Below are 6,132 nucleotides of genomic sequence, written 5' to 3'. Positions count from 1 at the left end.
GCTTTCACTATTTGTGTCCGGAAGAACAGCAGAGGGCGCACTACACACACAATTAAAGTAGCCATGCCACATATCACAATTCAACTATGATTTATTTATTAGGCTGTATCCATTCCAGGGGCTTTTTTAGCACATCATTAAAGGCACAGGCTGGGATATTTTCTGCTGTTCAATGGAATTTAAATTAATGATATACCCATTGAGATTGGGGTGGCAGGTAGCTTTGTGGTTAGAACGCTTGGCCATTAACCGAAAAGTTGCTAGATCGAATCCCCGAGCTGTCAAGGTTAAAATCTGTCGTTCTGAACAAGGCAGTTAACCCACTGTTCCTAGGCCGTCATTGTAAATAGGAATTTGTTCTTAACTGACTTGCCTAGTTAAATAAATTGATTCTTGAAGAAAATAACTTATACATACATGCCTTAGGCTATACGGTTGTTGTATTACCCAATGTTTCGTTTTTTGTTGTCTTTTCAAATTACTATGTTCCAGAGTTGCAAAAGTATCAGATAATATGTAACAGCTACACATAGCCATTCAACGTTCAGGAAATAAATACATTCCTATTCTGTAAAGAATACAATGTATCCTTTACAAGCTACTTTAACTTTTCTGTTTCATATGAGCTGGGTAAAGGTATGTTGCTTGAACAAGAGTGACCCCTCTTGTTTTAAGTATGAAGAACTATGAAGTTTCTCATTCCTTCCCCTCACTAACTAAAGATAGTTGGCCCTGCTAATGTATTCTTGATAAAATCTACTGATAAAGAGGCAAATTCTAAATTCCTTTTAAGACAAAATTTAACTTAGTCATGCATTGATGTCAATTTGAGACACAGGCTGCGTTTAAACAGTGGCCCAATTCTGATCTTTTTTTCAATAATTGGTCTTTTGACCAATCAGATCATAAAATTACCTTTACATTTCTATACTGCAATCTGCAATACATTTTAATTTAGGGTTCTATTCAATCTGTAAGTGGAAGCTAGGATTTGCCCCATACTGGATGAAATACACCATTCATTCCTAGGTATTTTGTCAGGGCCTAATAAAGGCAGTGGTGTTAGTTGTGTAACACTATTGACTGCCCAAACTGTATCATGTGATGCTGTGTGGATTAGCAAACAGTTAGCAAACACTGAGTAAATAAGTATACTGTAGGCTAAGTCAATACTGGCAGATCAGACCTGCAAACATGCCTACCTGATATGTTTGTGTCGTGACAGTGTTTATGATTAATTCATGTTGTCATTCATAGTTTTAGTTCGTTATTAGGTTTTACTACAGCGCTATGAAGGCTTTACAACAAGTTCAAGTGTTTCAGATTAATTCAGTGTGTGCGCGATATGACACACACACACACACACAATCTCCCAGAATACACTCTCCTTCACAAATGATTCCTCACTTTCAGAAGAACGTCATGAACATCATTGACCAAGAAGTCTAGTACACAAAGGAGAGAAGCATCAGTGAGGGACTTGATGTTCTGCTGTCACTGTATCAGGCTGAGCTGTGAGCAAGCAACTGTTATGTTCCAGTCAGACACACTGTGAAAAAGACAGTGCCTCAACCACCCTGTGGAGCAATTCATGGTGTGGACTCCACCACTATTAGCTCTGACAGGATGCAACTGTGGAAAACGCACAAAATATATGGCAAGAGTTAAAATTGTGTTTTGTGTGTTACGGTTTGATCAAGGACATAGTGGCCTCTGGGCATTTAACCAACTGGAGACTATTAAAGTGCTTCGTTCCTCCGCCGTGCTATCAGGACAATCCATTACCTCAAGAAAATCCAGTCTGCTCTGTGCATCAGTGACTTTAGTAGTGCTGAGTGATTATTGCTTTTTGAGGTTGGTTGGTTTCGGTTCGATTATTACAAAATTATTATGGATTTTTGTTTTCGATATTTAAAAAAACTAACATTAAATGCACAATACATTATGTGGGTTGAATGCTGTAACAACACAGAATAAAACAAAAGTGCCACGATGGTGTGAAAATGTTTAGAAGGAAAATGTTATCAATGTAGCTCATAAAAATGACAACATTCATTATTTAGGAGTTCAATTTACACAAATGAAGTAAGTTTAGTATGACAAACAGTAGGCACAATTTATACTGATGCTCCTTGGAATCATTGGTAACCCAGTACCGGTAACTCATGACAGTACTTTTGAGTGCCCATACATAGACCAACATACAGTACTGTATTAGTGTGTGAATCTATTAAATAAACCATTTGGAAGTTGATTACATCTAAACTGATCGCAGTGTTAGTTTTGTTTTTCTCTTCAGAGAGAGAATGGGTGGGCACTGGGCAGTACATTGGTCTTATTGTGTGAGGTCATGGCCTCATTAGGACAATTAGGGACAATCGCAGCTTTAAATCGCTGTGTTTTGGAGGATTACTTTGTGTGTATTTTGCCTTTCAATTGGGTGGCCACAGCCTGTAAGTTTGTGCTAAGACACTTTCTCCTGAGTGTATGACACAAGTGCAGGTTAGGTAACATAGCCTTTGTTATGAAACTAGCATTGTATCCAGTAATTGGCTGAAACATAGTGGCCAGTTGGCTTCTGTAATTGGGTATTGCATTGCCTTCTATCACATGAACAAAGAAAGTATTTCATTATAATTAAGCGATAATGCCCATGAAGCCGGTGTTTGGAGGATATATTGGCACAGGTGTTGTTAGGCCCGAGATGAAGTCAAGGGTAGGCAAACCTTGCCGATATTATATCCTCCAAACACCAACTTCGAGGGCATTATCACTTTTATTCAACGGGTTACCAACATAATCAAATAATGATTGACATATTTTCATTTTTTTAATTTAATTTTGATGATTTTATTCATACTATTTCATCCTTCCATGAGATCTAGTCCTGACACACATTTAGGGTTACTACCGGTTCTATCGGTTCGGTTGCCAGAGACGTGACCCAGTCGTTAAGTCTTTTTGTTCTATATCTATGGACGCAACCCAGTCGTTTGTTCTAAATGTTCTATTGCAATACTGGCTGGCAATGTTCTTATCCCTTGCTTGCTTGCTAGCAAGCCAACTACGGCTAACATACAGTCACATCAAACAGTGCAGCAAGAATAATATCAAAGTATCTGCATTTTCATTTGTTTAAGCTGTTTTCTAATGAAATGTCTTTGTATATATTCATAAAAATGCGGATTCATGACTGGCTGAGAAAAGCTGCCTGTCTGTCTGTCTCGTCCCGACTCCCGACCCCTACACGTTCATTACTATGGGACAGCTGGAGCTCGATTTTCAATATTGAAACAATGTTGCAAATGTCAGAGGGACAGACAGCAAGGTTTATGCAAGTCACTGCTATTGAAAACCAATTGCTAGTCTAAAGTAAATTGGAGATAATGTCTAGATGCTTTTTACAGTGGAGAACAAGTTTGTAAATGGTCTTGCTGGGCTGATGAGACAGTGGATTGTGCAGTGAGATGGAACAGAATAAATAAGAATTTCAATGTCATAGCTTTACCCGGTGGTAGCTTTGTGGAATAGACAGCGGCTGGAATGCGGTTTTAACCAATCAGCGTCCAGGATTAGACCCACCCGTTGCATAACCTGTATTATATCACACTTTGGAGTTGCTGTGATTGGTTGGTTATGACTTCTATCAGATATAATCATTCTTCATTTGACTGTTTCTCTGAATCCAGGTGTGGCGCTAACAGAGATGGTCGCCTCGCTTCGAGTTCTTAGGAAACTATGCAGTATTTTAATTTTTTGTATGTACAGTTGAGGTCGGAAGTTTACATACACTTAGGTTGGAGTCATTAAAACTCGTTTTTCAACCACTCCACAAATGTCTTGTTAACAAACTATAGTTTTGGCTAGTCGGTTAGGACATCTACTTTGTGCATGACACAAGTCATTTTTCCAACAATTGTTTGCAGACAGATTATTTCACTTATAATTCACTGTATCACAATTCCAGTGGGTCAGAAGTTTACATGCACTAAGTTGGCTGTGCCTTTAAACAGCTTTGAAAATTCCAGAAAATGATGTCATGGCTTTAGAAGCTTCTGATAGGCTAATTGACATAATTTGAGTGAATTGGAGGTGTACCTGTGAATGTATTTCAAGGCCTACCTTCAAACTCAGTACGTTTTTGCTTGACATCATGGGATAATAATCAAAAGCAATGAGCCAAGACCTCAGAAAATAAATTGTAGACCTCCACAAGTCTGGTTCATCATTGGGAGCGATTTCCAAATGCCTGAAGGTACCACGTTCATCTGTGCAAACAATAGTATGCAAATATAAACACCATGGGACCACGCAGCCGTCATACCGCTCAGGAAGGAGACGTTCTGTCTCCTAGAGATGAACCTACTTTGGTGCAAAACATGCAAATCAATCCCAGAACAATTGCAAAGGACCTTGTGAAGATGCTGGAGGAAACAGCTACAAAAGTATCAAAATCCACAGTAAAACGAGTCCTTATCGACATAACCTGAAAGGCCACTCAGCAAAGAAGAAGCTACTGCTCTAAACCTGCCATAAAAAAGCCAGACTACGGTTTGCAACTGCACATGGGGACATAGATTGTACTTTTGGAGAAATGTCCTCTGGTCTGATGAAACAAAAATAGAACTGTTTGGCCATAATGACCATCGTTATGTTTGGAGGAAAAAGGGGGAGGCTTGCAAGCCGAAGAACACCATCCCGACCGTGAAGCACGGGGGTGGCAGAATCATGTTGTGGGGGTGCTTTGGTACAGGAGGGACTGGTGCACTTTAAAAAAATAGATGGCATCATTATGAAGGACAGTTATGTGGATATATTGAAGCAATATCTCAAAACATCAGTCAGGAAGTTAAAGCTTGGTCGCAAATGGGTCTTTCAAATGGACAATAACCCCAAGCATACTTCCAAAGTTGTGGCAAAATGGCTTAAGGATAAAAGTCAAGGTATTGGAGCGGCCATTACAAAGTCGTCACCTCAATTATTTTGAAAATCTGTGGGCAGAACTGAAAAAGCGTGTGCGAGTGAGGATGCCTACAAACCTGACTCAGTTACATCAGCTCTGTCAGGAGGAATGGGCCAAAATTCACCCAACTTATTGTGGGAAGCTTGTGGAACGTTTGATCCAAGTTAAACAATTTAAAGGCAATGCTACCGAATACTAATTGAATGTACAGTGCCTTGCGAAAGTATTCGGCCCCCTTGAACTTTGCGACCTTTTGCCACATTTCAGGCTTCAAACATAAAGATATAAAACTGTATTTTTTTGTGAATAATCAACAAGTGGGACACAATCATGAAGTGGAACGACATTTATTGGATATTTCAAACTTTTTTAACAAATCAAAAACTGAAAAATTGGGCATGCAAAATTATTCAGCCCCTTTACTTTCAGTGCAGCAAACTCTCTCCAGAAGTTCAGTGAGGATCTCTGAATGATCCAATGTTGACCTAAATGACTAATGATGATAAATACAATCCACCTGTGTGTAATCAAGTCTCCGTATAAATGCACCTGCACTGTGATAGTCTCAGAGGTCCGTTAAAAGTGCAGAGAGCATCACGAAGAACAAGGAACACACCAGGCAGGTCCGAGATACTGTTGTGAAGAAGTTTAAAGCCGGATTTGGATACAAAAAGATTTCCCAAGCTTTAAACATCCCAAGGAGCACTGTGCAAGCGATAATATTGAAATGGAAGGAGTATCAGACCACTGCAAATCTACCAAGACCTGGCCGTCCCTATAAACTTTCAGCTCATACAAGGAGAAGACTGATCAGAGATGCAGCCAAGAGGCCCATGATCACTCTGGATGAACTGCAGAGATCTACAGCTGAGGTGGGAGACTCTGTCCATAGGACAACAATCAGTCGTATATTGCACAAATCTGGCCTTTATGGAAGAGTGGCAAGAAGAAAGCCATTTCTTAAAGATATCCATAAAAAGTGTTGTTTAAAGTTTACCACAAGCCACCTGGGAGACACACCAAACATGTGGAAGAAGGTGCTCTGGTCAGATGAAACCAAAATTGAACTTTTTGGCAACAATGCAAAATGTTATGTTTGGCGTAAAAGCAACACAGCTGAACACACCATCCCCACTGTCAAACATGGTGGTGGCAACATCATGGTTTGG

The sequence above is a fragment of the Oncorhynchus mykiss genome, chromosome 10 (assembly GCF_013265735.2).
Source record: "Oncorhynchus mykiss isolate Arlee chromosome 10, USDA_OmykA_1.1, whole genome shotgun sequence".
NCBI lineage: Eukaryota > Metazoa > Chordata > Actinopteri > Salmoniformes > Salmonidae > Oncorhynchus > Oncorhynchus mykiss.
The sequence above is the reverse complement of the archived record's forward strand: the minus strand, read 5'-3'. Positions refer to the sequence as shown.